This window comes from Pholcus phalangioides, unplaced genomic scaffold (assembly GCF_987345545.1).
Source record: "Pholcus phalangioides strain wild (caught in Gottingen) unplaced genomic scaffold, Ppha-v1.0 ptg000014l_1, whole genome shotgun sequence".
Classification (NCBI taxonomy): Eukaryota; Metazoa; Arthropoda; class Arachnida; order Araneae; family Pholcidae; genus Pholcus; species Pholcus phalangioides.
In genome coordinates, this window is record NW_028301607.1 from 10,533,803 (window position 1) to 10,561,211 (window position 27,409).

The window sequence follows — 27,409 nt, forward strand, 5'->3', positions numbered from 1 at the left end:
GAAAAACGAAGTATCGTTTTATTCTGAAATTTTTTGATAGAATAGAATTTAATTAAACGCTTTTGTGTTAACCAGATCGTTATTTTGTGTTTGAAATATAAAGTATATGCGTAGTTTTTTCGTATTTTCGTGAAGTCATTAAAGTTCATTTTTCTTCGTTACAAGTTACTCCAGTTTTATTTAACGGAAGGTAATTTAAACGTAAGTTTGTATCGCTATTAAGGGAGTTTCTGACATTAAATTTAGCAAAACTCATTATTTACCCAAAGTAGCACAAAACGTGTTTAAATAACAGTTCACAAATACTAAGGCCGCAACAGGCAAAATTGCCTAGCGAGATGGCTTAAAAAATTATGATCCGGAAAAAATGTTGACCTCGAATATAACAAAAATGCAGCAACCCAATATAAAAGCATGTATCACCAAAATAATATTAATCTTATATATAAATGTGAAAGTATGTATGTATGTATGTATGTATGTATGTATGCTCTTTATACAAATCTACAGTTTTAGACCGATCATTGCCAGATTTTGCATATATACCAAACAGGACCGGGATTGAGCCGTAGGCTACTTTAAAAGTTCGTCAGAGCTGGGCAAATGCCCGAAATGGGCGAAAAACTGTCGGGCAACAATGGTTTTGGGGGCCTCAACAATCACTTTCGGAACGTTTACTTTGGTTACCGTGGTTCCCAACAATGCGTTTCAGACGTGTATATGTCTTTACAATGGTTTGTCACACCTTTAACACTGCCATCATTACAGTTTATTCCTTTATAATGGTTTGGCTCTTTTCCAATACTCCCAGTAATTAAAAAAAAACCCTGGAAGCGCCAGATATTTTTGCTTGCATGTATACAGGGTGTCCTGTAAGTGCTAATGTGGCCTTTAGCTCATCAACCGCCCATCGTATAGGTATAGTTTAAATTTAAAAAATGCGTAAAAGGCGTTTGAATAATATTCGCTGCACAAGTTGGACGTATGACGTCGCTAACAACAGAGAACAACAACTACGACGACAAAACTGGAAATAAAAATGTTCAACGCCAGCTGATGAACTCAATGCTTGCCTCAAATTATCAACACTCTGGCACGAAGTTAAAAAATTATCATTATCCACCAACATGCGAGCAAAATGACTCAGCACTGCTATAATTTTCGCATCAGTTGACCAAACTTGGCAATGGAAGAATTCCCGTAGACCCAAGCACTGGACTGATTACGTTCCCAAATGGATTTTGCCAATTGTTGAACTCAGTTCAAGAATTTACTCAGACAGTCTTCCCAAACATTCAGCAAAATCACCGAAACCATGAGTGGCTTTGTGAGAGAATGATTCTGGCATCGAAAAATGACAGTGTGAACAAGATCACCGAAAAAATCCTAAAAATTATTCCTGGAGACCACATCTTACAAATCGGTTGACACTTTCACAGACTCAGCGCAGACAGTTCTGTATCCTGCAGAATTTCTGAAGTCGTTGAATACTACTTGAGCCCTGTTTTCCACACGGACACCTTTTCGTCACCTGTTCGCGTGTTGGTAATCCGAAAAATTTGTGCATCTACACACCAGATGGAAAAACAAAAAATATTGTGTATCCAGAAGCGATTGCCTCAAGTTTTTAATTAAAATATTTAAAAATAAAAGTAATTTTTTCTTACTTGCTGCGGAAATTTCATTCATTAAGAAATAAAGTAATTAATTAAGCTATAATTTATTAAGCTTAATTTATTAAGCTTAATTTATTAAGCTATACATATATAAATTTTTTACGGGGCGGGCAACGTCGCCGGGTATCAGCTAGTCTATGTATATAAAATTGATTTTCTGTGTGTGTGTATGTTCTCTATACAAATCTACAATTTTAGATCGATCGTCGCCAAATTTTGCATATATACCTAATGGGACCCGACTTGAACGATAGGCTACTTTAAAATTTCATCAGAGCAGGGCAAGTGCCCCAAACGGGCAAAAAAACTCTCGGGAAACAATGGTTTTTGGACCTCAACAATCACTTTCCGAACGTTTACTTTGGTTACCGTGGTTCCATAGCAATGCGTTTCAGACATGCATATGCCTTTACAATGGTTTGTCACTTCTTTAATGCTGCCAGTTATGTATAATAGTTTATGCCTTTGTAATGGTTTGCCACATTTTCAATACTCTCAGTAATGAGGCTTTTGGAATAGACATCATAATCATCACCATCATCGCTTTGAGGGTCAGGAAAAGGGTGATCCTCCTAGAAATCAGTGTTATAATTGCCGATTCTATTGTATAAATGCGGAAATTTATTGGGGTTTTCTGTCACATCAATAATAAAAATTGTATTGAATACTCGATTTTTGAAATAGTGAGGTCGCTTAGAGATAGATGTACGAAGCCCAGGAGATCAAATACGAAGTAATTACCCGGATCTACTTTTGAGTTGGATATCCATGCAATAACATTGATTTCAACTTTTTATTTATATCTTCTCAATCACGAAAATGAATGTCTCCATACAGTCTTTTGATATTTATTTGCATAAATTCATATAGTTTAGGATGTTTTTAAAATTAGTTTTGGGCCCCGTAAAGTGCATCGAAAAAATTCCACAGCTTTAATTAAGATTTTTTGGAAGCTGAAATAGGCAGAAATAGCTAACTTGACGTTCGGGGGGGGGGGGGGTTGGGGAGGGGAATCGAAATACTTAGCGCCCCCTGAAAAAGGAAAAAAATATATTTTCATTTCTACGTTTCTTTAAATCTAGATTTGTTTCTTTCATGAGTCGCGCACGAAGCCGCCATATATTGGTTAACGTGGACACGGTTTGTATGTCCCTTAAAGAAAGCTAGAGATATCACGTGATCTGAAAATCCTCATTGAAGGAAACTCGGGCAGCGCCGGGTATTATAGCTAGTTATTCTATATTTCTTGCTAAAATTGCTTTAATGACAATATAATACAGATATAAATTATATAATAACAATTTCAAATCGCTTGGTTTAAAAAAAATGTGTTTTTTTAAACAGCTTTAATTAAGCATTTTTGGAAGCTCAAACAGGCAGAAATAGATAACTTGAAGTTCAGGGGGAGGGGATCGAAATATCTTACACATATAAAAAAGGGGGGGGGGACTATTCATTTCTACGTTTCTTTAAATTTAGATTTATTTCTTTCATGAGTCGCACAGGAAGTCGCCATATTGGTTAACTTATACACGGTTTGCATGTCCCTCAAAGAAAGAGGGAGATATCGCATGATCCAAAAAGCCTCATTGAAGAAAACCCTGGCAGCGCCGGGTATTGTAGCTAGTAATAAATAATAATAATATATAATACACTGCCAGTAAAAAAGATTATGGTTGTCTCAAATTTAAGTATTGATAGCTTCCCGATTCATCCCACAATAGCTATCGTCCTTCTCCTTCAAACGTATAAAGTGTAATAGAATTCACGACGGTCGAAATTAAGCTAGTCCATTTATTAACAACTCTATTAGAGAAGAAACACCCTGCGACTCCACAACCTGCAATTATCCCTTACTAAAAACGATACTGATGTTTTTACCCTTGTCGCGCGATATTTGATTTCAACAAATTATGAAGGAACAGTAAAACTAACGGACACAAACCTCATTTTCCTCATTTTTGCTGTCCTTCCTTAACACTTTTTTGGGCGGCGCGGTGGCCCAAATCGATAAGATACTCGTCTAAAGTGTTAAAGGATGTTTAGAAGTGTCACGAGTTCGATACCCGGTTAGTCCTTGTCAGAAACCTTCCTGACACAGTGGTAAAACAGAAACGGCGACATGACCACAAGAGAAGATTGCTGGTACTCGGACATTGAGGGGGGGGGGGGTTAGCGCACCATCCTCTCAGTGGACATTGAAAAAAAACTGCAGTTCGGCCGTAAATACTGTATTTTCACTCTCAAAATTTCTACAGGTTAATTTTCGAACGCCTCTTGAGAATTTTTTAAATTGAAACTATACCTCTCTACGACGGACGGTTGATTAGATGAAAGCTGAATTAGGACTTGCAGGACACCCTGTATAGATCCATTGATTTTGAAGTTCATCAACGGTGATAGTGTTGATAGCCTGGCCACTATTAGTTCAACCTGTGCATACAGGTTTTTATTTCGATCCCCTTAATTATATACTCCTTGCAAGTTCGGATATTTATTCCAACACGCCGTTCAGACTAATTTTGGTGAGAGATTTCTAATTTAAATATTTACACGTCGCGATTTCTGTGTCAAGCTTCTCCTCTCGTCGAGAATCTTGATATCTTGAGAGGAAACCGTTTCTGATATCAATATTAACACTCGGAAAGAAAAAGCATGTGGTGTAGTCTGAATATCGATTCACACTTGCTAACTATCCAACTCCCGGCGATGTGACCGAAGTTTATCCTGCCCGAGGGATAATAACACTTCGGGAGCTTCAAAATTCGCTGTAATTACTTACAGTGGGTTAATTACGGGGGAGCAAACAAACTACTATGAATATTTTGAGTGTCATTCGTTTCCGCTCTACATTTCTCTACACCAACAATGAGTATTTCCTAGTCATTTGTGGAGATCATAGATGAGTCTGCGCAAATACCAAGTTTATAACATTCGAATAATCAAGACTTGAAGGATCTCCACAATATTCATTTTGAAGTGAATTTTGAAGTGATTTATCGATGGGGTTATGATTATTATCGCAAGTCTCACATCGAAGGTTATTTGGTTCGATGAGTAGTGTTAGGTAGGGCTCGGATTTTTGTCATGCCATTTATTTTTCAATGACAAGTTGTACTTGGAGGGTTTCCGAGGAATTAGTCATATTTTAAGCATTTGGAAGCGGCACCGGCGTTGGCGACTTACCGTCGGAAAAAAGTCGCCAACTTGGCGTGTCCCTTATACTAAAGCTGTTCCATAGTTTTTGACGCGAATACGGCTTTTAAATCATCTGACGATACTGGGTACATTCGCAAGAAGTTACATAAATAAATAATTTAAAGCTCATATCTCAGTGTTTTGTACGTCTGCGGGTATATCATCTATAGCAGAAGGCCTACGCGCGAAGCTCGTGACGTTACTGAAGAAGGTCATCTCACCTATAGCCATTGCATATACTATAGAAAAGGGGTAAAAATGGCACGTTGCTATTAAAACCTGGCCGCGTTTTACTAGCGAACCGTTGATCCTAGAGCAGGCATCTTCAACCCGTTGCTCACGAGCACCATGGTGGCCCTCTGAAGTACAGTGCTCGATAATCGTGTCGAATTTCGTGCTCGAAAACAGTAGATATCAACGTTTCACTTAAACACCTTGTAAAAATTGCATTTATGGACTGAAATCATCTTGATTTCATGCATCCGTATGCCAAACTTGCCGCAAGGTTGCTGTCTTCTTTTGATGATGGGGACAGCCAGTGCTCGCGACTACAAAAAGGCCGAATTGCTTTGTCCTAAAGGCATACTTCCCATAGGAAAATTATCCAAATAACGTATAGACCTAAGGTACGTCATTCATGTTGCAAAGGATCGTAGAGTTGTTACCAAAACATAGAAATTAGCTTTTTATACGTACAACCTGTCCTCGAAAATACGATTAAAAGGTTGTTGTCCTGTCTATATTCGATACCAGAATTGACATATTTTTAGAATATTTAAAAGAATATTCATACAGTTACGAACTCAAGCTGGTAGTCTATTTGTTAATGGCAAAGCTCTCAAAATTACCCCTGGGGCCAACTGCACATATTGTAATTGAAACATGGAACCACGTATTTTTTCACTGCCCGTATTATCTAGATATAATACAATATGTTATTTAAAGAACAAAGTTGATAATTTGAGACATTGTTGTTGAACTCTGGTACAAAATTTAGTTTTCATGTATGCAAATTTATTTCAAAAGTTATTTACTACGGAGAACTTTGTGAGAAAAGAAAAATATGGCAAGAGGATTATGAATCTGAAATTGGATGTTCGAGATCGCCGCATTGAACCGTACCGAGATGCACATTCGCACGTGAATGCACAGGCAGGGCGTCCCATCGAGACCGCCCGAACTCTGCACAGCCAGGGGGTCATGTTTTTTACAATAAAATAACACCAAAATCTCAGTTCAAGGGCGGGGTTTGAACCCCAAAACCCCCTACCTTGCTAATGCATTTTTATGTTGTAATATAATTGCATATACTCTATGTTTGCTTATATTGTCCGAAATGTATTGTTTCTATCTATTTATTTTATTACCCTAGAACTTGGTGCTTTATTCTAACATCTCTGTGTTTTGTTTATTAATTTTTGGATGCACTGCCACCTTGATTATTGCTCCAGAGCTAAATCAATAAAATTTATGATTTTTAGAATATTGCAGTTCTGAGATTCACGGCGAAAAACGTTTTACTATCCCAATACAGAAACCAGTTCGCTTTCAAACCTGTAGTTTGTGAAAATATTACTGGAAACACTCATATCCAAACAACCAGCACGTAATTTCCAATAAATTCAATTCCATCGAAGTAAATTATTTTCAACGATATCAGAGAAGTTATTTTAATTCAGATATTTCTAATATGCGAATCCTAAAAGTGCGAAACAATGTCTCGCTCTTTTGGAGGACCATTGCGTGCACAGAAGAATATTTTCCTGGATTTATTCTGGTTATATATGCTTTACTTTTCCCTGTGTTCTTTTCCTCTTATTTATGACTTGTCACGCGTGTGGAAGATAAGGACTTCGATCTTTTTTTGGTACTTTTATCTCTCACACGGCTGGATGTGACTCGTGATATTCTTCTCACACGGCGAGCATAAAGGGGATAAATGGAAAATTCTGTGTACATAGGGGGAAAAGAAGCAGAGAATTCATCCTGGCCGCATTGCCTACGTATTTAAGGAATACCAAACATAAGAAAAATGATTCCTCCTATGCCATTTTGTTTTTTCGCTTCTCCTCTTTGTAGCCTATATGTGTCCCAGCGCTCCCATAATTCTTGATATAGGAACTTTCCTCAATGGAAAACGGTGTCCCGACGTCAGGGAGGTTGTTTTCTTTTTCTGTGTCCATATATACGTGCAAGATGATCCGTGGGAAGACAATCGTGATAGCGAAACAGTGTATCCACCGAGAGGGATACATTCCTTTGTTTTCGCAGGCAAGAGTTCATCTTCGGCGTCGTATAGTAATGACGATGGATGAAAGTGATATGCACTTATTTTCGAAAGCTTGTGTTTACATGGCTGGCGTCGACCGCAAAATTGCCAGAATACCATCCTTTTGCTCATTACTTGCTGACGGCTTAATCGAAAATTCCGTGCGACGTATCTGTTCGACGTTGGAAATTTCACAATATCGTTTATTGTGATTCGAAGTATCAAGTGTCAGCCCCTAAAAAAATTTAACTGTGCCTACATTTTTTTTTATGTTGCTCCAGTTGCACTGTTTAGTTCTTAAACCCTATGTATATGTTACGGTAAATGTGATAAATCGGTTATATTATACATAATATCCGGTTATTATGCATACTTGCCAATCGTCCTGGTAATTTTCATATATTTATCACTTTAACCGGCGAATATCCTAATACTCAAGCGTCGTTGGTGAATTTGATAAATACTAAAAAAATTACCATTTTTGCCGTATATTATGAATAATAACCAAGCGTCGTTGGTAAATATTAAAATTTTATCGGCTTTATCTGTGATTATGCATATTACCCTAGTATAATTGGTGTGAATTTGATAGACATGAAAAAAAAATTCCAAATTAGTCTTGTGTGTGATGAATATAGTCGGAACCCGATATAATGATAACAAATTTTAAAATAGTACCCCGATATAGTGATACGATGCATGTGTGAATCATCATGTATAGTATATCATATAATATGATTTATCATGTTTACCAACGACGCGACGCTTGGGTAATATGCATAATCACCTGTAAAGTGATAGCTTTTTAGTGCTTAGCAAATTTAAAAACGACGCTTGAGTACTATGCAAAAGTAATTAACTTAGAGATTTTTATCAAACCAAAATGATCGGTCATCACGCATAATTTCCGGTTATGTATAAAAAACCAGTTTATCGCATTAACCAGATTTATTCAATTGTCCATTACCATTACTGAAATTTCACCACAGCTCTTTGCTCTTCTTCCACCATGAAGGCTACCGTCATTTCCGCGGGTTTGATCCTGAGGTGAGAGGGGGGGGGGGCATAGATAAGTTCTTTCCCTGTCGACCTGAGGTGACCACCGATAGATGTCGCCTCAATATGCTCTCTCCGGAAGTCACCTCTGTCCAAGACGAAAACAGACGTGTAACATAATTTTCTCTGAGGTGAAAAATTTCCGACTATGATTGTCGTAGTAATGGCTGTATGACAACGAGACCGGTGTCGGTAATCGATAATGTAGTAGCAGCTATGAAGAAGAGGGAATGAAACAGCTATGGGAATGAAGAGGCAAATGTTTATAAGGCCGGAATTAAGAAAAAATACCGCACTTTAATTCGCGAGCACCATGGTGCTCCCCAGCCTCGTATTAACGCATTGGACCTCAGTGTCACTGCCCCGGGGCCGTCATCCGCATAGAGAACCGCGTGGTTATTAGATTTAGTACTATGATTTCCAAAAGTAAATATGCATGTGAATTTGTAGGCAGGCACACATCCAGCTATGTAGGAACCCTGGAACATAATTCTGCTCAGGTACCCATGGTGCTGTTAAGATGGCTCTGGTTCCCCCTGAAGAATTTAAGAGTGTATACGGAATGTAAAATAATCTTCTAAATGTGGAGCTAGATGTTCTCTTTACTTGTCAATACAATATTTTCGGAACACTGGCTAAATCTAGAGATGCTCGTATTTTTTTGGGGAAGAAAATTATATCTCTGCCTGCACGGGAATCGAAGCCGGGTCTCTCGTCTATAGAGAGAGTGCTCTGCCATTAAGATATGAAAGTAGACAGGATATTTCTTCCTTGGAGCATAAAAACATGATGAACGACACCTTGCGATAGACAGTGACAAAAATCAGCTGACTTCTCGTAAACGATATAGGGAGCACCAGTTGGTGACATGTATGTAGAGAAACATGTCTACATATACTGTTTTTTTTTTCTTCTTCTTTGAAATGGACACTCGTTCGGTATACTAGAGACTAGGGTTCGAGTCCTTGTGAAGGAAGAGATGAATTTTACTATCCAAACGAATCAGCATTTCTACATATAGCCAGTTTTCCGTTTATATTGAATCTTCGAAATGTTAGTACATTACAGTTTCGTGTAGTGAGGTCCATAACATCCAAGATTTCCATCATCCAAGTTAGGTACGGTCCACATTAGTTATAAGTCCATATAAGTGGGAGTCCTACTGTATTTATGCTTCTCAAACACTCAACTGAACTGAAAACTACGGCTTACCATCCTAGAGCGATCAAAACTCCCATAATTGCAATCAAAGTTCTCACTAACACAATCTTTGTAAACTTCTCTCGGTGTAGCGACTATAATGACTTGAAGACGCTCATCAATCTAATCTCAAATCTGAAGGAGTTGACAAGTTTTCGAAATTATCTAATTAGGAATAGTGCTTCTAACCATCCTGTGCGTATATCACAAATCGTAAATTTGCCGACAGGGAAACATAACGGCGAGGAAATTCATTTCGTTCATTTCGGGAATTTTGCTTGGAGACTAATACCTCCCAAACATTCCTTTTAAATGCTGTAGGTATATTGGACAAATGGGAGTGTTCAGATTGTCGAATGCAGGAGGGGGGGGGGGGAGGGTCTTCAACCTTTCAGAGATTGCTCGCCAAATGCTAACTTTCCATGAAGCCCGCTGGCCTCTACGCCAAATCAAACGGCGGTATTCATAGTTGTAAGGTAGAATCCATTCACGCGCAAGAACTTATTGAAATTTTCAATGATGTCATAACATATTGGCCAAACACCACTCGGAATAAAAACAAGGGCCCTAAATAATTGAACATTTTTAATTGTTCTGTGTGTGAAAAAAAATTATGAAATTCATTTTTGATCAATTATTCCGATTACTAATTCTGACGTTACTTTAGATTATTCTGAAATTATTTCTTTCAATATATATCGAAAACATTTATTTCAATCACTGTGAAATTATTTATGTCTCTTATTTTGAAATTACTTCTATCATTAATTTCTTTCGGTAATTCCGGAATTATTTCTTTTAATAATTCTGAAATCACTTCATTCATTAATTCGGACTTTATATCGGCGAATTTATAATCTGAAAATAATTGACGGGTCACTTCGAAGAGTGCTACATTTGGCCCGCGGACTATGCGATGAAGACCGTTGGCCTAATGAACTGTAGAGCACGGGTTTTTAACTGGTGTTCTGCTGAATTCTTTTGTTCCCTGACAGTTTTTTTTTGGGGTTCCGCGTCATCAAACGTCCCGGAACCCTTAAAAATCCTGGATCTCTGGGAGCTTTTAAAGAAGAAAACTTTCTTGTTACCTACTGATGTTCGCAAAGTTGTTCCTTGTTTTGAATTTTAACGAGATAGTGCCCTTTAAAAAAAATCCAGACCACTCGGAGGACTAACCAAGAGAATGTAGAAGCATTTGAGTGATCAAAAGGATGACCCGGTGAGAAACGGACGCCAACATTACCCTAGAATTTGTGAAAGCATGTGGACGACCGAAAGACAGTGACACGGAGACATATTTATGGGGGGAGGGGGGGGGGGGCTAAGCAGGTTGTTGTCCCGGGTGGCTAATTTGGATCATGGAGTGCCCCTAGGCACCAGAGAAGGATCCCAGAACAGTGCTTGGCGGGGCCCATGCGTTTAGTAGTAGTAGTAGTACCCATGCGTTGAAACAGCCCTGGGGGTATTAAAGTATCAGGCAATATCTTCCCTCTTCAATTTAGAAGCAAACAAAATGAATGAAACAGCACTCAATGCTTGATAATTAATAATAAATACTCTGAGTGTTGTAAAGCATCGTAGGTGTGGTTCTGTTTTGGTTGTAAAACAATTGTTGTTCATCTTTTGTGCAAGGAACATAGACAAAGATGCATGTACATGCGTCCTCATGTCCAATTTCAAGAATTTCAGGTAACGCTACCCCTCGCATATTGTGTGAGTGCGTAAATAATATCATTATACACATTAGAACCCCTACTATTCACATTGTGTGTACATTCAAAACATGTACACACGCATTCCAACATGAACCAATTCGTTAGAAGTTCCGCAGAGGAATATGGACGAAGTGCATGCGTGGTTTAGTAGTACTATTACTACTACTAAACCACGCATGCACTTCGTCCATATTCCTACTACTACTAAACCACGCATGCACTTCGTCCAATTTCCTCTGCGGAACTTCTAACGAATTGGTTCATGTTGGAATGCGTGTGTACATGTTGTGAACCTAACGTGAAGTTCGTTTCTGAGTAATGCTTGTTATGTGTAGTGCTGCCATCTTCAATCAATTTTTTAAACTATGAGTTTTTTCAACTAATAGTGAGTGAAGTGTAATGAATGTAATGTTGTAGGCCTGTTGCTCTTTGCGGCGAGGCTTTTCAACGGGGAGATTGGCTCGCATTCGCTCCTCGAAGTTGGGAACCACAAATAACCAACTTCAGTCGACCACCGCTGCAGTGGGGTTTGAACCCGGATCCTCGCGATGCGAGTCCGTCGCTATGACCACTCGACCACCACAGCGGCTGATCAGCACAGATTTGAAACCGACAGGTTTCAAATCCTGCTGAGCTGAATAGAATTTCTTATTTCTGGTGTGTGTGTGTTACCAAGGATCTTTTTTATTTTCTAGATAGTGGACACATTTTCTTTGACAGACACACCTGCACAGACATGTTGTTTCTCTGCGCACAGATTTTCGATATCTGTGCGGAATGAAAATAAAATATATACTACCTCATACAATGTGGGGAAATTTTGTTTTTCTGCTGAAAGGAACCCCGTGTACACGGCAGTGCACTCACTATGTCATATTTAGGATAGGCCCTCATTAACTTGTGATTACAACCAAAATCTACTTGTTTTCGGTTCGTATGCTTTTCGATTACAATTACAAGAACCCAACGGAATCTCTTCTGATACCTATGAGATAAAAGACAGTTGTGTCTTTTACCTCATAAGTATCAGAAGAGATTCCACTTTAATGACGTTGCTCAGTATAATACATGCTGTACTGTGTAGTTGTTTTCTGAAAGTCATACTTTGGCTGCTAATATTTCATTTTTACCCGATTGTTGGTTATGGATAGAAGTAACTAAGAATGACGCCATTTTTTCATGGTTTTTAAGTATACGAAATATGAGCGTTTAGAGTTTGAGAATAACTGAGAATGCCCCTGAGTGCACGAATTTTTCCTGCTCAGAAAAAAAAATTCCCGATATTGTATATAGCATGCTATTTCGACATTCTTAACAGATATCGAAATTTCATGCGCAGAAAAACGGGTCAGTGCAGGTGAACTAAAAGACAATATGACCCCCATCTGGAAGAAAACAAAGTTAAAGCGCACATATCATATAATAATAATAATGACCCCCTTTCCCCCCCCCCCTCCAATACTGAAGCCAGGCCACTTGACTAAGATCTTAAGTGGGGTCTCCTCTATAGTAAATTTAAAGTGTAAAAAACCCGACAACTCAGATAAATAATAACTGAATCAGATGACTGGGCTCCAAACTCTCGAGTTCCAACCATGAGTTGAATGGGCCACGGCACGGAGACCCCTCTCCCCCCATCCTGAAGAAAGGCTCGTAAGCTGCGATCTTCGGTGGGCTGCCACGTAAGACTCTTTACGCCCCCCCCCCCCCATTATGAACGCATAGTGTGAAAAACAGAAATGATGAGAATAATCACTTGTTCCGGGCTGGAGCCCTGACAGCCCAATCTCTTGTACGGGCCATGCGGAGACCTCATTTGAATAAGGGTTCCACGATAATAATTGACACAATGATTAATGAAAATAAATATGTGTATTAAGGGCAGAGATCTACGCATGGGGAGCGAATAGAGGGACCCTGCTTGCCTCCCCTCCCAAATTAACAAAAAGTTGAAAAAAAGTTCAATATTTAGATTTAAAAATTTTATATATCGAATGGAAATACCTTTTATGTGCTATTTTTCCCAATTTCTGTTCATTTCTAATGCTTTTTGAAGGGCGGTAACTCAAAATTTATCGGGAAAAAGACAAATTTTGTGCCCCCAAGCCTTTTGCACCCTCTTCAAAATAGATCCTGCGTACGCCCCTGATTAGGAGGTCGTGCCTAAGCCCTCTTTCATTTTGTCCGGGGTCTATGATGCTGTTGAGACACGGCAGTAGGGACACACTTTTTTTTTTCGATAAATATTAAAAAATTCGTTTGAGTTCCGTATAGAACAGCCTCATTACCGCCAAGGGTCCCGCTGAACAGCCTAATGACCATCATGGGTTCCTCAAGAAACTCTACGTTGAAAACCCCTGCCGTAGAGTGTTGATGTCCTGTTGTCATCCATGATGTCACATTTGCTATATCGAGCGCTTGAGGGGAGTGAAATAATATCTGACCTCTCCTCGTAAGAGAATTCAACTGATGAAAGTTTTTGTTTGGCGCATGTCATCCCACAACATATTTGTTCTAACAAATTTGACCAGGAGATAACCAAATGTGGACGGAAGAGAAGAAATTGGGGCAAAACTTGAATTTTTTGTAGGAGAGAAGTAAAGGACGGGGGTTCTTAACCTCTTTCAGCCGTGACCGAAGATCAGCTTTCGACCCATGGGACTTTTTAAATGAGAGAAATCAGTAACACAAAATAAGTATATTTCATAACAGGCCGTAAACGGATTCGAATGACTGATCTAGTAAGACACTGCGAATCACGTTTGAGTCGTAGCTTATAGCTCAAGAATCCCTGGCTATAAGTGAATGTTTGGGAATCAAGTTTGGGCCGTGACTCATAGCTGAAAAATCCCTCGCTGTAAGTAGATTTTTTCGAAAAATTTTGGAATAAAATTTTCGTCGTGACCAATAGCTCTAGAATACTCGGCTGTGCGAGGGTATTTACGGCCCATCTTGGATTCCAGAGTGAATCAATTTCGGGTCGTGACTCATAGCTCAAGAATCCACGGCTGTATGAGGGATTGTAAAACCCATTTCGGAAGCTATTGCAAATAAAGTTTGGTTCGTGGCCCATAGGTCGAGAATCTCTGGCTGAAAAAAAATTTGTACGATTCATTTTGGTAAGACATCACAAAGGAATTTTCCGTCGTAACTCATACCAAAAGTGACATACTCTGCTGTAAGGGGGTTTATACGACCCACTATCTCGAAGCCACTGCGACCCATAGGGGTTAAGAGTCTCTGGTATAGAAGTAAATTTTAAAATATAAATTGTATGCAAAAAAGAAACGAAAAATAGTTGAAAAATTAGCGTAAGTTAAGGGTATTTTTCAAGATAAACTACTAAAATTTCAAGTTGCATACTGTTTCCAGGGGTGCATGGGATTTTTATGGTTTTAAGGTGAATGATGTGGTTCCACCATTTGCGAAAGAAAATATTAATAGCTTTATTCACAGTTCTTGGTATGATTGAGCGCTTGGTATGGCTCATCGGCTGATTGCATAGATGAAGGGTCCCCAACCTTTCAGGCACGGCGGGCCACATTTAAACGAAGGCCACGGGACACCAGCTCATGAAATCTTAACTGGGGGGGGGGGGGGCGGCAGAGGTTAACAGATATAAAGATAATTGAAGAATTTTTATTTATTCTGAAATTATCACTTTTATCAGTTATAAATTTCGATTATTTCTGAAATAATTTTTTCACTAATTCTGCAAAAAGTTTTAAATCAATTACTGATTAAATTGTGACATTAATTTTAATCTGGATTCACTTTAAATGGTTCTTTGATTATTAATTTCGGTAATTCTGGACTTATTTTCCGTCTCAATACATCTTGACATCATTTATTTCAATAATTATGCAATTATTATTTTGTTCATTATGAAATAATATTGTAATTTTTTTTCACTATTCTGAGAAATTATTTATTTCAAAAATTGTAAAATTACTTCTTTCAGCTATTTTGGATTTTCATCAATTCTGTAATTATTTATTTTTCTTATTCTAGAATTATTTATTTTTCTTATTCTAGAATTATTTCTTTCACCAATTCCGAAACTTTCTTCCATCAATTCTAGAACAAACCGTTTTTCAATGTTTTCAACCATTTTCTGAAAATGATCAGCGGGCCATGACAAAAGTTCCGAGGGCCAAAAGTGGTCAACGGGCGATGCATGGAAGACCTCTGACACAAATCGTAATTACTGTATGTAGTTTATTAAATATGCAATTTTGGGAAGACATACAAAATTGTGTTGTTTTTGTTGTAACGAAAATGGGTCTTACACTTGCAATATCTCTCTCAAGGTCACAGACAAAAAGCTAAAACAACACTCATTTTTCAGGTTATATACAGTGGAATCTCTATATAACGATATTCTGTGAGCCACGAAGAAATAACGTTGTAGAGAGATTATCGCTATATCCAGAAGCAGCATTGTCATCACGTGGCACCAAATTTAGGCTGTTGTTGGCATCTTCTGTAAATCTGTGTTGTTAGCACCATCAGAAAAACACTCTTCAAAAAAAAAATATTTGTCGTTGGAAACTAATCAATTCGTTCATTGATGGAATTCATTCAAATGCATTGCCCCTGTAAAGAAGTTTAGTTTATTGCACTTTTGTATCGCACCGAGAAAATGGCAATACAAATGGCTTTATGAACATTTTTCAGCGATCACGTGGTACAAAACGCCGATGTCATTGGACGCTCTTGGAGAAATGAAACGAGTGACGAAGTTGAAATTAAATTCAAGATGATTGTCAGCGAAATAAAAAAAAAATTGTTGCAGCGGTTTCAAAATCCCTCAAAAAATACCGTTATAGAGAGATTTATCGTAGTACAAGGACATCGTTATATCGAGAGGTGTTTAACATTAGACTACAGGCAATTCCAAACAAGATTTTAAAATAATATCGTTGTAGAGGGATTCATTGTTGAATCCAGTATCGTTGTAGCGAGGTATTAATGTATTTTTAATCTCTTTTTTGAACTTCCAAAACATCAATTAGAATACATTAATTTTAAAAGCATTTTGAATGTTTGAAGGTATAACAGTTTCCTTCTTCTTACAATATGAGAACCTGGATAAAAATTAGAAAAGTAACTTGGATCCGTATTTGTAATGGTCGCAAATTCGTGAGGTTTTGAATTTAACGTTGTCTAAAAAAAACGCTTCAATGTCTACCGCAGGTTCTTAGAGGTTAGGGAAACACATTGAAAGAAATAAGAAAGTACTCGCATAGATCCCACGCGGAAATTGGCTCGTCGTATGAACCAAATCTAATGAATTTGAAACATAAAATTAAATTTAAAGATACTATTTGCTGGAAACCATTCTAAACGGTGCGTTATTTAGATTTTTCTCCTCCGGAATATAATTACATCTCAAGGAAGCGAAAGCTTATTTATTCCTCCCGGGAGAATCCCTGGAGCTTCTTTCGTGTATTTCAAGGGCTTTTCGCTCTTACGGGATCTCACGTATTTAAAGGAATCGTCAGAGGAAGCCCTGAATTAAATTATAACAATGTTCCGCGGTTTCAGGCGATTTGCTTCATGCATTTCTATTTGCATGTGTATGAGTGTATATCACACGTTCGACGCAAATCCCATGATACCAGACGGGTTTTAGGCGTTTCAGCTCATCGCTATGTTAATGGAGTTCAATCGAGAAGGTATTAAAGCCATCAATGTTCAAGACACCTTTATCTCTATTTGATAAAATGGTGGCTGTATCTCTTTTTGTTTAATCATATATTTTCTCCCGAATCTCTGTCGGATCTTTCATTATGCCTCGAAGAGCAACACACTGATGAGATTGAGATGCGTTAATGGATGGTTTGGCTGTTGTTACATGATGATAATAATTACCTTTATTAAATCTTCAGGTCCATATGACCATCTGATACTTGCGGCGACGAGAAAAGAGGAGTAATTCATGCGTAAAATTGAAAATTATGTCTCGTAATGTTGTGGATCTACGTCAACGGCAACATCCAAATGACATTAAATAATAATTGCATGTCACGTTGACGTTACGTACAGTTTGAATCGGTCTTGATTCGTCCTGTGCATCTATCTCCACGTAAGGCTTGTTTATGCTCTAGAGACTCGAAATTGGAAAATAAATTTCTCACAACTGAATCGATTGTAATAATTCGGAATCGACTTTGATTCTCGGTAATCTTTAGTTAGTACATTAAGGGAAAAGTGAGAAAGTAAATATATAATTAAGAAAAAAATTGATTGCCATCTATCGCAGATAAACAACGCCTACCGAGTATCACAAATAACAAAATTGTTTAGAAAAAAAAATGGTTCGATACACAAGAAAACTTGAAAAAAAAATACTTATCTCAAATAGCAAATGATTGTAATATCATAGTGATTGTATTTGTTCGACGAATATGAATTTTCATTTAGTTGTTGAGATCCTTTGCGACATTTTCAAGCCGCAATTGGAAAAAGTGTCGCGAAATACACACAACACTGCTCTACTTTGGAAAATGAATCGTTTCTCAAAAACCCTGATTTCAAGCCAAAAGGAAAAATGTGAGTTCGCGCGTATGTTTCAATCTGCATGTGTACACAGGATGAACATAATTAACGTTCCCTGTATGAGCTCTGATATTATAGTTAACAAGAAAGCCCCGGGATATTGGAAGTATGATATGGTGCGAAAGAAAAGTAGAGAGGAAAACATCGATTTTGGCATTATATCACTGAACAGTGGTTCTTAACCCCTGGAGCCATATGAATTCCTGGCGGTTCTGGGATATTCGGGGGGGGGGGGGGAGGGGCACACACACACATACACAGATGGAAATAAGATAAAAGGAGAGCCATGACAAGTGGTGAAGGGGTCCCCCCACAGAGAACTGTGGAGAAATAAAGCATACAAGGGAAATATGGCGGAAGAAAATTTGACTACTTTCAGGATCCAGCTTAGCTGTCCATAGAACTAAAACCATCTTAACCTATAAACCCATGTGGACATGGCCCAGGGCTTCATATAAATAGTGTATCTATTGGGGGCCTGGCCTATTTGATGATATATAATCATAAAATATTATGTAATATGTTCGGCTAAACGAAAGAGGGTGATAGACCAGCCCAGATGTAACATGAAACACCCTGCATTTGTGATGTTTCTGAGAGACCTATACTCACAAACTAAGCACATATTTTTAAAGAACAGAGAAAGTCCTATGAAGCGATTTAAATTTCATCGAAATATCTGGATTTGATGGCGCTGAAAGAATGGTGAAGTTCAAAATCAAATTGTCACCAAAATTTTGAGTGACTAACGACGCAAACGCCCTTCTAGCAACATCGGTCAAATTTACCAAAAAAACTTATCCATTACACTAGCTTTCTACAATAAGAGCAATAGAATAATGCAATAGACCATATCGGTGTTTTAGTTCAGGAGAAGTTCAGCCTTATGTTCGCAATACATAACTGAAAATCAGCGTTTGTCGAATATTCGACGGAACTTCGGAATTGTCGGATACAGTTTTTGGTGGCAATTTGATTTACAATTTGATTTACTTGAAAAATGCAAGCAATGAGCGTATCGGTTGCATTCGATCAGCTCATTGATTGCTTTCGTCAAGTTTCATAGAAGAATTTTTATAAAACTTTTATAGTGGCGTTAAACTTGGATTACACCATAAAAGTTTGATTAAAGTTCTTTTATAAAACTTGAAAAACAACAACCAAGAAGTCTTTGATCCAACAACCCATTTGCTTATTGGTTGCATTCTTCGAGTTTTATAAAGGAGCTTTTATGAAAATTTTGTAGTGTAATCCCGTCCTAAGTTGAATATGTGACGAGTTATGGACATGCAGAGAGTGTTGGAACCTCTTTTTTCACAAATACGCCCCGAAATCACCGAATACAGAAATAACTCGGCACGATATGGATACCCAAAGATCATTTTTACTTCCAAATAAAAAACATACGCTTATCAATTGAAGAAAATACTTATCCGCGACCATGCATAAAATATCAGAAAACGTACAATTCGATGAAAATTCACTTTCATACAGAAACAGCGCTTTATAATTAGGGCTAATGAGAGATAAGGAGATACGAATAACGTAGAGGGAGAATTCATGTGTATATTCGTGAAAATTCATCCTGACCAACAATTCTTCCCACAGAAACTTTTCGAGGGTGAATTTTAATTACGAACGAACATCACGTCGGAAAAGTTTCGAAACAAAAGGGGGGGGGGAATTTTTTTAGAAGCATGAAACAGGAGAGGGGAAAAGACAGAAAAAGAACTCCTGGAGCAGGAGTCGTAATTAATTAACGTTAGAGACAGGAAAGGGTAGATATACGCAGACATACTAATGGAAGTGAAGTGCATACGGCTTTGCTAATTGGATGAAGATGGCCCGGAAGCCTTTTCTGTTGACAACTTATACGAGCAGAAGAGAAATTGCAAGAACGAATGCCAAAGGTCGCCTGCACATGCGCAAACAAGTCGGAAGACGTACACGCGATTGTCTCGGCTGCTATAAAAGGAAAGAGATTTATTCGGAGTAGTAATTCCACACTCTGGTAATTCATTTTTGATTGAAAGAACTAATTTCATGATAGGCGAGAACATAAAAATCCATGAATTTATCATCTTTACTCTAAAATATGGAAGACAGATGGCGGCACCAATAAGAACACGAACAAGCAGAGCTGTGAAAACATAAATAGGTTAGGGCCATGCATGTACACTGGAAACCCGTCTATAAAGATACTGTAGGGACCTAGAAAAATATTGTTATAGACAGGTTATCGTTGTAAACAGTTTGAGCATTTGCGCTATTTCCTATTGAATAGGAATTCCGCCGGGATCAAAGAAAATATCGTCATAGGCAGGTTTATCGTTATATACCAGATGTCTTCAACCTTTTTTCCAGTCGCGAGCACTGCCTGTACCCATCATCAAAAGAAGAGCACCCTCACGGCAAGTTTAACAAACGAATGCATGAAATGGCGATGATTTCAATCCTTGAATACAGTTCCTCTAAGGTGTTTAATAGGAATGTTAATCAAGTGCTCGCGAGCACGAAATTGTACATTAGTATCGAGTACTCTGAGTACTTCAGGGAGCACCGTGGTGCTCATGAGCAACGGGTTGAAGATGCCTGTTATAGACAGTATCGTTATTCACAGGTTTCATTGTATAACCCTGGTGTCACAATGTGTGAGCTGCTTTTTCCCACTTCAGAATTTTCCTTTTGACTTTATTGAGTTCAAGTCCATCAAGTCCTGGCTTGAAGGATTGTGTAAATTTTGAGTTGGAAATATGGTGAATATGATCTTTTGGGGCTCTCATCAGAAGGTACACCCGAAGTTGAACTTGTCGGGATTTTTCAAGTTGGCTTCGAGGAGAAAGTGCCTCCGGGAAAACTGTGATTCATCACATAAAAGTTAGCAATAAAATTCTAGAAAATAGTTTACGTAAAGATGAATATACACTACATATCACCATTTTGGCTGAAACAATTTGAATGAAAAGTGAATTGTTTCTTCACTGAAAGCATAAAATAAAATAAATTGAAAATTTGAAGGGAAAAAAAATGAAAATTATTTGCTGACATGAATTTTTTTTGTATCAAAAATGTAAAACCATTGTAAAAATTCCAAAAATGGAATGTTCAGGTCTGTCTAATATAAGGGATATATTACATTTCAACACGTTCCGACGTTTACCATTTCGTTAGAAATTCCGTTAAAGAATTTGTACACGTCGCACGCATGTACGGTCAAACAGTAGTTAGTGCTGCCATCTTTCCTACAAAATAGAATTGGGTTGTATTTTTCAAATGGATTTGTATTCAATATGCTGAGTTTTCTTTTAGTGAGTATTTGAGTAAATATTTTTCAACTAAACATAATTTATTAAAACTATATTACTATAGTGATATTTTTAAGACGATACGAATAAAAATTATTATATAATTACAGAAAATTTTTAGATGTAATTTCAAAAAACATAATAATTGATTTTCAAAGTCTACTATGTTATAAGTAATGGTAGTGGTCAGAATGACCTCTGTAGTTCTTCAATCGGCGCTTCTTTAAAGAGTATCCATTTACGACAGTATTCCTCTTCGACTAATTTTTGCAATGAACCATTGTTCGTTTACCAATTTTTTTTTGATAAAAGGGCTTGTGGTCTGACAAGGACCAATCCCGTGTTTTGTTACTTTAAATAGAGGTTTGGTTATGATTTTTTGGCTCGTGTAATTCGTGGCTTCATTTCCACTTGGCAGTTCAAACTTGACAAGGTTTGGAGTATAATAAATACCCTTTAGAGAAATTTTCTCGAGGAGATTGTCGGAATGTGTGCAAAAATATGAATAGCCGCCAAATCTTGAGCAATGTGAGCTACACACGCGGGTAAGCAGATTTTCGATACGGATCACATCGTTCACTGAATGAGTTGATCTTGTCGGAAAAACATCAATGATACACTCATTAGTATAGAGAAATAAAATTTCATAATCTCTGACGGAAATTTCCTTCATCCCTGATTTCAATTTCATTTGTGCATACTGCTCAAGACCAAATTTTTCTCTGCAAAATTATTTTTTTGCTCCTCAGTCGAAAACATATGCTGCAAAAAATAATGGCTCCCCATACCCCCCCCCCCCCTCCCCAGGCTGGGATCTTTCGTTGGACCTCCCAGGGTCCTTCTACAGCGAATTCATGGTATGAAAAAAAGCAAAATGATAAGAATCCTCTCGGTCTCCCGGCTGGAGCTCTGTGGGTAAGATCGTGAAGAATCGAAAAGCTGTCTTACATAATGGTAAGTACGAAAGTCTGGATAACCAAGCGTATATGAAGTTCGGAAAGAAAATCGATATTTCTCTGTGGGGAATCGAACCACAAACCTCTCACTGTTCGGGCGAATGCTCTATCATTGACTACGATTGACATTAGAGACGTGATACGCAGCCATATTAACGGAAGTGCAGTAGATACGACTTTCTATTTGGCTGAAGATGACCTGGAAGCATTTCTGTATATAACTTATATGAGCATAGAAGAAAAATTGGAAAAACACATTTCAAGTACCCTTGTCGGAAGTCTCCTACTAATGAAGTCTATGTCGGGACCCGTAACTCAAGAACCCCTGACTGTTCATGAATTTGTCAGACATGTTTTATAAATTCCTGTTAATCAAGTAGGGGGTCGTGACTCACAGCCCAAGAATCCCTGACTGTCAGTGGATTTGAATGACCCTTCTCGAAAGTTCCGGCGAATCAATTTTGGGTCATGACCAATAAATGAAGAGGCCCTGGTTGAAAGTGAATCAGTACGACCCAATTCTGAAACCAATGCGCATCATGTCTGGGTATGGACAGATAGCTCAAGAATCCCTGGTTGTTAGTGGATAATGGCGGCAACAGTAGTTCTCGAGTTATAAAGATGTTTTTAGTCGTCCTGTGTTTACTATGCGCTATGCCTATCTCATCTATTCAATACCGAGTAATTATAGATATTTTTAACGGTAAGTTTTTATTTTGCTCCGCATATGAGTCGAGAAACTACCTATTCTGAAGCTCTTTTATGCCATATGTCTGTCCGACATTTCATTTTCCGTGATTGCACTCGGCCTGCTTCTAAATTTGGGGAGACTGTTGGTGGCCGCTCGAATTAAACGAAATCCCGGTACTAAAGGAAATAATGGTTAAAAACGCTTCCATTGCAGATTACGCTGTGTTTCAACCTACAAACACGCTCGTTACTCCACTCACCAGTAAGAGAGATCGTCATGGCTTTCTAAGAGAATCCGGGAGGACAGTTTACACCACAAACTCTAAAGACTGACGCCCATATTGATTGTATATCGTACTTCATCGAAATCAAAGAACTACTTCACCAAAACAAAAAAATCGATGGACACACACAGTTTGTATAACTAAAATCCTCTATTACAAAAATTTCAGACGAGATTGAGGGTCTGCATTATTTCTTTCATTGATTCCGGAATTATTCTTTCATTAAATCTAGATTCCATCGCTTCTAAATTTTTAAATCCATTTTCTGAAGATGATCAGTGGCCCATGCGTCGAGAACCTCTGCTGTAGAGCCTTAGTTTTTAATCTTTCGGAAGTCGAGGAACACTTAAACTGCCTTTTTTTTTTTGAGCCAAACACTTACAATGCAACATGAACTGGGATGGTCCTGACTGACACCTGGGGCATTAGGAGCCCCAGCTCACCTCCGGGAGCTGGAGAATGTATCCTTTCTCTGACATCGTAATGCCATTTGCTAGATTTTCCTATAATACTCGGTCTTGTATGCAACGTTATTTTTAATAGCAATTATAGGGTACTCAACCTTTAGGACAGAGTGGGTTTATTAGTAGTTCAGTAGTAGTGGAAACTTAGTAGTTTCTTCATAGTTGGAAATCATGTCGCGAGTCACTCAAGTGATCTAGCAATGTGCCACGGATCACTCAAGTGATTGGTAACTGCACCACGGGTAACTTTTGTGATCAGGAAATGTGCCGCTGCCAACCTAAGTGATAGGGAGTTCACCGCAAGTAACTTTAGTGATCTGGAAATGTGCCTGGGAATGTCACATCTAACAAAATTAGGTTTGAAATCTACATCAGACAACTTCGAGGGCCACATTGGGCCAGCGTGCCATGGGTTGAGCATGTATGAATGAGAGTGTATTAAGTTAATACATATTGTATCGACTTTTCTTTTGAAACACTTTTTAATTACGGATTTGATTTGTTTCGCGGAACACTTGAATTGGCTTCACTGGGCACCAGTGTTCCGCGGACCACGGATTGAGAACCACAGCTGTAGAGCAGTGTTTCGTTTTTAGTGGGATGGAATTATCTGGGATTGCGTAGCCAGATGTCCCGGTTTTTTTTGCCATTAAAATTCGTCACCTTTTCTCATTTGGCAACCATAATCTGGGGGAGTGGGGGTGGTAGATACTATGGGTTTGTCATGACCACATTTTCTTGTAAACGCTGAATTCCTTTGAATCAATCGCATCCAACACTTCCTTTTTAATGCTCTCTTTTGCGTATTTAAGTCCATCGGTGAAACCTTTTTGAAGGTCATACACCAGAATGGTTGTCTTTTTTTCATTCGATGGTGTCAAACATATACAAACTCTCTTCTTTCTTGTCCCACTTTCTCCATACAGAACATTGACTACACAAAGAGATATTAAATTTTCACCCTCAAACACATCATCTGTACCCTCACGGGGACTCGAATCCCGGTCTCTCGTATGCTGGACGAGTGCTCTACCACTTAGCTATGAAAGTAGATACGATATTCCCTTTTTCCGCTTATATATGTAAATGCTGAATGGGGTCCGAGCGTAGGACGGCAGCAACATCCGGCAAGTGCCATCAAGGCCACCAGATTAAGCATTTCTATAAAGTATTCCTTATTTAACCAATGGAGGGGATGTATTTCTCTACATAATTATTTTACTTTACTGAGGCTGGTGATCCGGCCTCACGACTGTCTTTCCTTTACATGTACTTTAGTAGAATCGATGGGCTATTTATAAATGAGACACAAGGACTGTCTCATAGTATGATTTGATTTGTTGAAATTGATGCTTCAAAATCACACCATATAATAGCGTATTTTCAAATAAATTACTTGAGAGTTCTTCATTTGGATTTTTCTGCTCTAAAATCTAATTAACAACTCAAGAAAGCAAGCTTATTTATTCCTATCAAGAATCCATGGTCTTTTCCGCTGTATTTAAAGGCTTTTCGTACAACGGGATTTCCCCTTTTTAATTAAAGGAATCGTCAGAGGTGGTCTCGAATTAATTTATAACCCTGTTTTGTGGCTTCAGGCGATTTCCTTAATACCCTTCATTTGCATATTGTAAGTATATTACGCGTTGGAGGCAAATCCCCCATAATACCACACGGTCTTTAGCCGCTTCAGCTCATCGCGATGTTAATGGAGTTTAATCGAGGAGGTATTAAAGCCGTCGATGTTTAAGACAGTTTTATCTCTTTTAGGGGAAAAATGATGGCTGTATCTCTTTTTGTTTGGTCGTAGATTATCTCCCGAATCTCCGTCGGATCTTTCATTATGGCTCGATGAGCAACATGAATGCGCTTCTCTGATGAGATCGAGATGCGTTACAGGGGATGGTCTTGCTGTTCTTATATGACGATGATAATAATTACCTTTATTAAATCTTTAGGTCCGAAAATAGCTATTGAATATTTACGCATAATAGAACAATGTTAAAACGTTAGAAGTAGTTCATGTGGAAAATTGAGGAAGCGTAGCTTGATTTCTGTGTATCACTGGAATATAAGAATCGCGATAAAAATTGATATTTGTCTAGGAATTTATATTGATATTTGTGTCATCAGGAATCTATTCTAATATATGGAAGGTTCGCTGAGTTTAATTGATGAGAAAAATTGATTTTCCGCGTGATTATATACTAGACGGGAACGAAAACGTGTCGCAGGCCACTCAAGTAATCTGTGAATGCGAAGCGAGTCATTTTAACGTTATCGGTTTCGAATGCGCCGCGGGTCGCTTGAGTGATTGAGTGTCTCGTGTCTCTGGGAGAAACACTCATCTAGAACTGTGACGTGGTTTAATAATGCGATCTGCTAACGCACCGTGGGTCTCTTTAGAGGTCTGGAAGTGCGCCGCGCGCCGTTTGAGTGATCTGAAACTGTGCCACAGTGCACTCAATTTTTCTGCCAATATGTCGCTTGGCACATTTTTACAAAATTATGCGTGAGGTCTCAGGCCACACCAGATAACTCCAAGGGCGGCATTCGGCCCGCCGGCCATGGAATGAGCACGTATGTTTTAAAATGTGATAGAATAAACATAAAAACGGAATTTATAGCACTTGCACGGTCCAACATCTTTGACATTACAATCCGATCACATTCTATGACAAAGAATTCTTGTTTGTGTTTGGTGCTTGATCCATTTAAGTTTCTACTACAAATGTTTTGAGTCACTCTGTATATATTTAAAGAATCCAGAAACTCTCGAAAGATAACCTGAACAGTATCAGTTTGTTTATGATAATATATTTTTTTATAAAGTGAGCATTTTTGTGCTCAATTGAGGATGCCAGATGTGCCTATTCATAACAGACGGGTGCTTTCACCTTAATCTATGATAGGGAAGATGCCAATCTGCGCTATTCATGTACGTCTTTAAAGAGATATACAGGGTGCCCTGTAAGCGCTGATGCAACTTTTATCTCATCAACCGTTCGTCGTAGGGATGTAGTTTCAATTCAAGAAATGTTCAAGAGCCGTTCAAAAATTACCCTGTACCAATTTTGAGAGTGAAAATATAGTGTGTAACAAAATAAAAATATCTAAATTTTTATACGGTCCTCCTGTGCTCTAAATGTCAACTAGAAAGTGGTTGTCTTGGCTCTCGAAAAACTCTTTCTTATTTTTTGATAACAGCAAAAAAATGAGAAATCCATGTTTCTAAGTTATTAAGTTATTAAGTTAATTCCCATGAGATATTCGAATTCAAAAATCGGAGAAAAGTTGGGAAAGAACAGAGTGAATAAAGGGGAAGGGGCGCGGTTCGTTAATTTTTGTTGTTCTGTACTTTCACTCTCAAAACTGGTACAGGGTAATTTTCGAACGTCTTTTGAGCATTTTTTGAATTGGAATCATACCACTACGCCGGGCAGTTGATGAGATAAATGCCGTGATAGCGCTTACAGGACATCCTCCATAATTACCCTTAGACCTCTCCTCTAATATGTACATCGCCATCTGGTACCCAATGCCAGTGTATACGAGCTATTAACTGAGTTAGGTCCGAGTAAACTGTATAATTGGCCCTGTCAACGTGAATACGGTGTAAGGGAAAAAAAAATGACCGTCACTTTCTAGTAGCTCAGTATTATAATTCACTTGCACGTATTGTGAGCGGGAAGTGGTGTGATTCCTTTCACAGAAGCAGTTGAATTTCCTATCCAGCAGAAGAATTTACTTTCGCATAAGCCAGTTTCCAAAACCTCCTATTCAGTAAATTAAAAACTTGGGAACTCGTGCTCTAATAAATAATTATCTGTAATTCTAATTTCGAATAAAACTGTAATTCGAATTTGATATCCATCCGACATTTTATTGACCCCGCAATCAATTAAGGTTTAAGACTGGTTTTCTTAGCAGTTTTCTGCAAAATGATTATGGAATGAACATTAATAGCATTTTTTGATAGAAAGTGTTTGAAAATACTGAAAATAATAATGAATTATGGACTACACATGTGTAATT

General features: G+C 38.1%; 1 protein-coding gene across 1 annotated transcript in view; it reads right to left on the minus strand.

Moving 5' to 3' along the window:
- LOC149078126 (uncharacterized) overlaps window positions 1-27,409 on the minus strand; it is an 82,215-nt gene that overhangs the window by 18,815 nt on the left and 35,991 nt on the right. The gene's annotated exons all lie outside the window — the stretch shown is intronic.